Below are 7,634 nucleotides of genomic sequence, written 5' to 3'. Positions count from 1 at the left end.
CAAAAGAACTCAAGTACAAAGAAATAGAAGAACCCTATATATGGGTCTCAAACCAAACTCAACTAACTAAGGTGGCATACTAACTGAGCCACGAACTAGAGTAGATAAGGATAGCTATCATGTAGCTATTATTCATGGGCGGTGTACCAACCGCGTCTGCAACTGACAAGTCGGTGACATAAATATACAACGGTCACCCTGGCGTATCACGAGTGGAGCTCGATATCTCAACACTCCCCCTCGAGCTCAATCCCAATTCCTGCACACCAAGCAGGTCTCTGAACTTGCGCAGCTTCTCTGCGCCCAATGCCTTCGTGAATATGTCAGCTACCTGATCCTCTGTGCTGACATAAACTAGATCAATAAGACCTAGTAAAACCCTCTCTCGCACATAGTGATAATGCACCTCAATGTGCTTTGTTCTAGCATGATAGACTGGGTTATTTGCCAAGTGTATACTACTCATGTTGTCACAATAAATGACAACTGGCCCATCTGTAGACTGATGCATATCATAAAGTAGCTTATGCAACCATGCTACCTCACATGCAGCCATTGCTGCACCCCTGTACTCAGCCTCTGTGCTCGACAAGGCAACTGTAGGCTGTTTCTTGCTGCTCCAAGTGACTGCAGCACTCCCAAAAGAGAATACATATCCACTGGTAGATCGTCTATCAGAAATACTACCAGCCCAATCAGCATCAGTGTATCCATGCAACTGTATCTGAACCCCAGTCTCATAAAATAGTCCATACTGCAATGTGGACTTCACATACCTAAGTATGCGTCTAGCCGCATCCAAATGTGGTTTCCTTGGAGCCTGCATAAACTGACTTACCAATCCAACAGCATAGCTCAAATCTGGCCTGGTAATAGTCATATAAATCAAACTTCCTACTATGCGTCTGTACATAGTAGGGTCTTCTAGAAGCTCACCTGCATCTGTGCTCAGCTTCACATTTTGCTCCAAAGGAACTGAAATAGGCTTACAGCCTGTCATCCCATATTTGGACAGCATGTCCAATCCATACTGCCTCTGCAAGAGCTGTATCCCACTTGGTGATCTAATCACCTCAATGCCCAAGAAATAACGCAGCTCTCCCAAATCCTTCATCTCAAACTTCTGCTTCAATAGCATTTTCACATGAAGGATATCTTCATCACTGTCACCTGTCATAATCAAATCATCAACATAAATGACAAGCAGCATAATACCTTTCTCTGTTTTTCTCACATAAAGTGAGAAATCTGCCTTGGAAATCTGAAAGCCAATAGTGACAAGATACTGTCCTATCTTGTCAGACCATGCTCTAGGTGCTTGCTTCAAGCCATACAAGGCTTTCTTCAACCTGCAAACAAACTCAGGATGAACAGCATGCACATAACCTGGTGGCTGCTCCATATAGACCTCTTCTTGCAAATCACCATGCAAGAAGGCATTCTTTACATCCATCTGATGTAAAGACCATCCCTTTGATGCAGCCATAGCAATGATTGCTCTTACGGTTGCCATCCTTGCAACTGGACTAAATGTTTCTTCATAGTCAATGCCATATGTTTGTGCATACCCCTTGACTACTAATCTTGCCTTGTATCTGTTCACAGAACCATCAGCATTGTGCTTCACCTTATAAACCCACTTACAGCCAATTGCATTCTTACCTTTAGGCAAAGGTACTAACTCCCATGTAGCATTTGCTTCCAAGGCATCCATTTCTTCATCCATGGCTTTCTCCCATTTTTCTTTTCCCATGGCTTGCTCAAAAGATGTGGGTTCTGGTTCCTGTATCACTTTGACCATATATGCATAGTGAATGGCTGTAAATCCATCATATTTCAGCCTATCCACAGGATACCTAGCTCTTGTAGACCTGCGCAAAGTAGGTTCACTCCCAGGTGCTCTCAAAACATCCCTGGTCTTCCTTACTCCAGGTGTAACAATAGAAGGAATACCCAACTCATCATCAATGCTCTGTTCTGAGCCACTGGATTCACCATCCACATAAGAGTGACCTGCATTCACATCAAACATGGGCTGATCAACCTTCTCTTTTCCTTTTCGTGATACCTGCATACCACTATCTGCATTGCTTTGAGAAGATTCTCCTGATCTCAATCTGCCTGTCCATGGCGAAGAATGTGAACCACTACTAGAGGACGCTCCAGGTCCACTAATATTTTGTGACTGCTGCTGTGAATTCTGTGTAGCATTACCATTTTGTGCATCTTCATCATCAATCACATTTACTGGTTTATACCAGCTACTCATCTCATCAAAAACAACATCTCTGCTCACTGTAAACTTACGAGTAGAAGGGTTATAGCATCTATACCCTTTTTGCTGCAGAGAGTAACCAATAAAGATGCACTTCTCAGCTTTTGGATCCAACTTGGATCTCAGCTCATCTGGCACATGTACATAGGCAATGCAACCAAAAATTTTCAAATGAGAAATATCTGGTTTCCTACCAGTATACCTCTCCTCTGGAGTCATTCCATGTATTGCTGCAGTGGGAGTCCTGTTCATTATGTAGACTGCTGTAGCAACTGCTTCAGCCCAATAGAAATCTGGCAGGTCTTTTTCATTGAGCATGGCACGAGACACCTCTCCAATATGTCTGTTTTTTCTTTCTGCAATTCCATTTTGTTGTGGGGTATGACTGCATGAATATTGCTGCTTTATGCCATGCTCCTGCAGGAACCTTGCAAACTCATTTGAGAGGTACTCTCCCCCTCCATCTGACCTTAGGCATTTTACTTGCAGACCTGTTTCTTTTTCAACCATAGCTTTAAGAGTTTTGAAATGCCCAAAAACTTCACTTTTCTTTTTCATAAAATACACCCAAACTTTTCTGCTATAGTCATCAATAAAACTGACAAAATAATGACAGCCTCCAAGAGATGCAGCTTTAGTAGTCCACACATCAGAGTGGATTAATTCCAATGGCTTCTCACTCTCTTGAACATGTCTAGGAAATGGTTTCCTTGCCTGTTTTCCAAACTGACAGGCTTCACATACCTTATGCATTTCTGCAACCTTGAACTTAGGCAATCCTGCAACAATATTTTGGGCCTGCATTGATTTAAGTCGCTGTACATTAACATGACCAATGCGTTTATGCCAGATATCAATATCTGCAACTACACCGGTCCCATGTGCAAACATTGCTGCACTCAATTCAGACATGTCTGCATCCAATGTAAACATTCTGCCCTTCTTCTTTCCTTTTGCTATCAAGCGACCTTTATTTTTCATATCCTCAACAAAGCATCCATGAGGATTAAATCTGACCTGCAAGCCCTGTTCAACCATTTGACCAACTGAAACCAGATTCTTGGTGATATTCGGGACATGAAATACATCGGACAGGTATTTCTTTTTCCCACCCTGCATAGACAAGGGAATTTTTCCAATCTGCACAATAGGATGTGCAGTATCATCACCAGTCTCCACAAATCCTGGTTTTTCCATTTTCCTTGCATCCTCCATCCATTCTGCATGACCTGTCATGTGGTTTGATGCACCTGAGTCAACATACCATACATCATTGCTTTCTTCTGCACTTGTCATAGAATTGTTCATGTGCTGCACCATGAACAAATGCTCATTTCTGTCATCACCCTGTCTACTAGAAGATGCATAATTCCCTTGTTGCAGTTTTCCATTCATGATGTCATTCTGCTTTTTATAGCAGTCTTTAGCCATATGACCCATTTTACCACAGTAGTAGCATTCAACATTACTGTTTGCATTTTGGCCTCTTTGCCATCCACCACGACCTCTTTGGCTCCCCCTGCCTCTAGAGTTACCACGTCCTCCTCCATAGGACTGGTTTTCTTGAGTTTGCTGCATATTCTGATTTCTGCCACGGCCTCCAAATCGGCCTCCTCTACCTCTGCCTCTACCTCTTCCAGCATTTGAGTAGAAGACAGCTTCTTTTGAAGTTCCTCCTGAAGAAGATGCACCACCATTTCTCTGTTCCTCAGAAATTAGAAGAGCAATCAACTCCTCAAAATCAGGAAATCTTTCACGAACTGAAATGGATGTCCGAAACTGTGCATAATCCTTTCCTAGACCATTCAAGGTCACGGAAACTAAATCATCATCTTCCACTGGCGACCCAATGGAAGCAAGTGCATCTGCAATCTTCTTCACCTTCATGTGGTAGTCGTTGATGCTCATACTTTCTCTTTGCACATTGTGCAACTCTTGCTTGAGCTGCATTTTCCTGGCTTGCGTATTTGTGCTATACATTTTTGACAAAGTATCCCATGCCTCCTTTGGCGTACTTGCATCCTGAATATGCACAATCATAGAGTCTGAAATACTGATAGACAGCCAATACATAACTTTCCTGGCTCTCTCATGCCATGTTTTAAATGCCTGCATTTGTTGTTGATTGGGAACATCAGGAAGAACTGGTTCTTCTTCATTTCCTGCAACAAATTCCCAATATCCTTTTCCCATAAGGAAATTCGTCATTCTAAACTTCCATGCCTGGAAGTTGTTCTTGTCAAGCTTTTCAGTGACAATCTGTGAAAGAGAATCAGATGCCATTACAGAATACTGCAAGAAATTCTGTCACTGCAAAAAACACAGCTTCACCCTCACAAGGGCAAATCTGCAAAACTGGCGAAAGTGGTATTTGACCACACAGTCACTTCCTAGTGACGATTTTGCATAAACAGGAACCAAGGATGATTCTGAAACTCCCAATGTCTCTGCGCACAAGCATACGATGCAATTTCTACAGTAACTTTTCACCGACCTGTAGAACAGTGGTCGCACAGCATAAAACTGAGCCTTTTCTTGAGTGCGTGCAGAAAACTTCCGTCTGCAAAACAGGCCTCGAAGTGGCCTCAAATCAAAAAAACAAGGTCGCCGAGGGCTAAAGCCCTCTCCCGCAGCATATACTGCCCTCTTGCTTCACCGCGAAGGGCGTCTCAACCTGAGACAATGCACTCCTGCAATTTCCGGCTGTGCTACCTGCAGAGATCTGCTCCCAAAACAGGAAATGAAAGCAACACTGCTCCTCTTACCAGACCACCGCGAGCTTGGCTTGCTTTCTTGAGCTCCTTACCACGAACAAGGCTCTGATACCATGTCAAGATTGTGGGAGAGAAGGAAGGAGTCTCGCTTGAAGCTTTCTTGCTTGCACAATGGGGGAAGACACACAAGGGTGGAGGCTGAAAACAGTTTTCCTCTTCTTAGTTGTGTAAGCCAAAAGAACTCAAGTACAAAGAAATAGAAGAACCCTATATATGGGTCTCAAACCAAACTCAACTAACTAAGGTGGCATACTAACTGAGCCACGAACTAGAGTAGATAAGGATAGCTATCATGTAGCTATTATTCATGGGCGGTGTACCAACCGCGTCTGCAACTGACAAGTCGGTGACATAAATATACAACGGTCACCCTGGCGTATCACGAGTGGAGCTCGATATCTCAACAGGGGTCGTGTGCAGTGGGGTGTGTGTGCCGTCTCATTGCGGAGCGGGATTTCTTAGGAGGGAGGGTGTGCCATGTCGTGGGGGGGTGAGGTGACGTGCCGTGGGTCGAGCGGGGTTTTTGGAGGTGGGGTGCGCGGGGGATACGCCGCGTCGTCGGGGGGTGCGGTGGGGTGGAGGGTGCGCCGTGTTGTGGGGGGTGACGCGGGGTGGGCTGGGTCGAGCGGGGTTTTTGGAGGCGTGGCGGGGTCGTGTGGATGGAGCGGGGTTTTTTGAGGTGGGGTGCGGGGGGGATGGGCCGCGTCGAGGGGGGGTGCGGTGGGGTGTGCCGTGACGCGGGGTGGGGTGGTGTGGATGCAGCGGGTTTTTCGAGGTGGGGTGGGGTGGTGTGGATGCAGCGGGTTTTCCGAGGTGGGGTGCGCGGGGGCGTCGTGGGGGGGTGACGCGGGGTGGGGTGGGTCGAGCGGGGTTTTCGGAGGCGTGGAGGGAGCGGGGTTTTTCGAGGTGGGGTGCGGGGGGGGCGTCGTGGGGGGGCGCGGTGGGGTGGGGGGGTGCGCCGTGTCGTGGGGGGTGACGCGGGGTGGGGTGGGTCGAGCGGGGTTTTCGGAGGCGTAGCGGGGTGCTGTGGAGGGAGCGGGGTTTTTCGAGGTGGGGTGCGGGGGTGCGCCGTGTCGTGGGGGGGGTGACGCGGGGTGGGGTGGGTCGAGCGGGGTTTTCGGAGGCGTGGAGGGAGCGGGGTTTTTCGAGGTGGGTACGGGGGGGGCGTTGTGGGGGGTGCGCCGTGTCGTGGCGGGTGACGCGGGGTGGGGTGGGTCGAGCGGGGTTTTCGGAGGCGTGGCGGGGTGCTGTGGAGGGAGCGGGGTTTTTCGAGGTGGGGTGCGGGGGGGCGTCGTGGGGGGGTGCGCCGTGTCGTGGGGGGGTGACGCGGGGTGGGGTGGGTCGAGCGGGGTTTTTGGAGGAGAGGTGGGGTGCTGTGGATGGAGCACGGTTTTTCGAGGTGGGGTGGGGGGGGGGGCGTCGTGGGGGGGTGCGGTGGGGTGGGGGGTGCGCCGTGACGCGGGGTGGGGTGGGTCGAGCGCGGTTTTTTGGAGGCGTGGCGGGGTGGTGTGGAGGGAGCTGGGTTTTTCGAGGTGGGGTGCGGGGGGGGCGTCGTGGGGGGGTGCGCCGTGTCATGGGGGAGTGACGCGGGGTTGGGGTGGTCAAGCGGGGTTTTTGGAGGAGAGGTGGGGTGCTGTGGAGGGAGCGGGGTTTTTCGAGGTGGGGTGCGGGGGGGCGTCGTGGGGGGTGACGCGGGGTGGGGGTGGTCGAGCGGGGTTTTGGGAGGAGAGGTGGGGTGCTGTGGAGGGAGCGCGGTTATTCGAGGTGGGGTGCGGGGGGGCGTCGTGGGGGGGTGCGGTGGGGTGGGGGGTGCGCCGTGTCGTGGGGGAGTGACGCGGGGTTGGGGTGGTCAAGAGGGGTTTTTTGAGGAGAGGTGGGGTGCTGTGGAGGGAGCGGGGTTTTTCGAGTTGGGGTGCGGGGGGGCGTCGTGGGGGGTGACGCGGGGTGGGGGTGGTCGAGCGGGGTTTTTGGAGGAGAGGTGGGGTGCTGTGGAGGGAGCGCGGTTTTTCGAGGTGGGGTGCGGGGGGGCGTCGTGGGGGGGTGCGCCGTGTCGTGGGGGGGAGACGCGGGGTGGGGTGGGTCGAGCGGGGTTTTTGGAGGAGAGGTGGGGTGCTGTGGATGGAGCGCGGTTTTTCGAGGTGGGGTGGGGGGGGGCGTCGTGGGGGGGTGCGGTGGGGTGGCGGGTGCGCCGTGACGCGGGGTGGGGTGGGTTGAGCGCGGTTTTTTGGAGGCGTGGCGGGGTGGTGTGGAGGGAGAGGGGTTTTTCGAGGTGGGGTGCGGGGGGGGCGTCGTGGGGGGGTGCGCCGTGTCATGGGGGAGTGACGCGGGGTTGGGGTGGTCAAGCGGGGTTTTTGGAGGAGAGGTGGGGTGCTGTGGAGGGAGCGGGGTTTTTCGAGGTGGGGTGCGGGGGGGCGTCGTGGGGGGTGACGCGGGGTGGGGGTGGTCGAGCGGGGTTTTGGGAGGAGAGGTGGGGTGCTGTGGAGGTAGCGCGGTTTTTCGAGGTGGGGTGCGGGGGGGCGTCGTGGGGGGGTGCGGTGGGGTGGGGCGGTGCGCCGTGTCATGGGGGAGTGACGCGGGGTTGGGGT

This window comes from Lygodium microphyllum, chromosome 24 (genome assembly GCF_053477565.2).
Source record: "Lygodium microphyllum isolate KBCC chromosome 24, Lygodium_microphyllum_v1.1.10, whole genome shotgun sequence".
Taxonomy (NCBI): domain Eukaryota; kingdom Viridiplantae; phylum Streptophyta; class Polypodiopsida; order Schizaeales; family Lygodiaceae; genus Lygodium; species Lygodium microphyllum.
The sequence above is the reverse complement of the archived record's forward strand: the minus strand, read 5'-3'. Positions refer to the sequence as shown.